Below are 1,629 nucleotides of genomic sequence, written 5' to 3'. Positions count from 1 at the left end.
TCTCAGAGGGGCTTACAATCTCCTTTACCTTCCTCCCCCACAACAGACACCCTGTGAGGTAGGCAGGGCTGAGAAAGCTCCCACAAAAGCTGCCCTTTCAAGGACAGCTAAGCGAGAACTATGGCTGACCCTAGGCCATTCTAGCAGCTTCAAGTAGAGGAGTGGGAAATCAAACCTGGTTCTCCTGGATAAGAGTCTGTGCACTTCACCACTACATTAAAACTGGCTCTCAAGAACACATGAAGGTGTGTATTGTCTGTTCTGACTAGTGACAGCTCTCCAGGGTCTCAGGTCCAGACCTTTTGTACCAGCTATTACCTGATCATTTTATCTGAGGATGTGAAGGATCTACCACTGAGCCACAATCCTTGCCACAATGTGCCTAGCAAGGAAGGGCCCATAGCAGTGCTATCGAAATAAAGATGTCTTCCAAAATATCAAATATTATTTCTGGTAATTTTCCAGCAGGGCCATCTGCCAGCAAGCAGCTGGGCCCTCCGAACGCTAAGCCTGCAGCAAAGATAGCTCAAAGTTTGATGCTCTCGTGTTTTGCAAGCCGCTTCCTCTCCCCTCTGTTCAGTTCCAGGAGGCCTCCTGAGCTGCCTCGTCCCACCAGCGTGGCGCTCTTCAACATGACTTTTCTAATTGCTTCAAGTGTCAAGTGGCAGCGATTTTGCTTACAGGGCGGGATGTGGAACCACTCCAGGGGGTGTATAGTAGGGAACCTTGCAGAGAGTGTTCTGTTGCAATGAGGTGTGAAAATGCACAGCGGTTGACTCTCAGCTGGGTGTCTTTGCCAAATGGCCCATAGCAAATTAAGCTACTTTTATAAAGGAGGAAGGGGCTTCGGTACGGAGGGACTTCAGCATCAGTGGTTAAGAGATGGAACTATGAATCTGGAAATCCTCAGTCTGATTCTCACCTCTGAACTGCTGGGAGGGCCTTAGGCAAGTCATGTTCTCTCTATCTTGACACCCTGTGGTGATTAAGGAAGCTGCGGCTTATTTAAAAAGTTGATAATCTGCATTTTCTGCTAAAAAAAATGCCCAAGGTGGCTCACAACACTCTTTACACTAGTAAAATATCACATATTAGTAAAATAGATAAAAATGAACATCAAAACCTGAAAATAGCACTGGGTATCGTATACACAGGGCTTTTTAAAAATAGCAGGAACTCCTTTGCCTATTAGGCCACACACCCCTGATGTAGCCAATCCTCCAAGAGCTTACAGGGCTCTTAGTACAGGCCTACTGTAAGCTCTTGGAGGATTAGCTACATCAGGGTGTGAGGTCTAATAGGCAAAGGAGTTCCTGCTATTAAAAAAGTCCATATACGACATTTCTCATCATTTGAAGACCATTGACTTCAATGGGTTTAGAAAGGCACAACTCTTTTTAGGATTGCACTGTCATAAGCCTGTTAAAAAAGTCACAGATTAAAGCATCTCAGATCATAAAACTGGTATAAAGAGTTAAAATCCTGGAAAATAACATGCCAAGAAATTTTTAAAAAAGAAGTTGAATAGGAGCAAAATAAACTGTAAAGCAAGACTTCACTTGACACCTACAGGGTAGCAAGTTTGGTGCCAGGCAAAACAATTTGCAAAGGGGAATCAAGAATTGAGGG

This window comes from Heteronotia binoei, chromosome 2 (assembly GCF_032191835.1).
Source record: "Heteronotia binoei isolate CCM8104 ecotype False Entrance Well chromosome 2, APGP_CSIRO_Hbin_v1, whole genome shotgun sequence".
NCBI lineage: Eukaryota > Metazoa > Chordata > Lepidosauria > Squamata > Gekkonidae > Heteronotia > Heteronotia binoei.
This window is presented reverse-complemented; position numbering follows the sequence as displayed.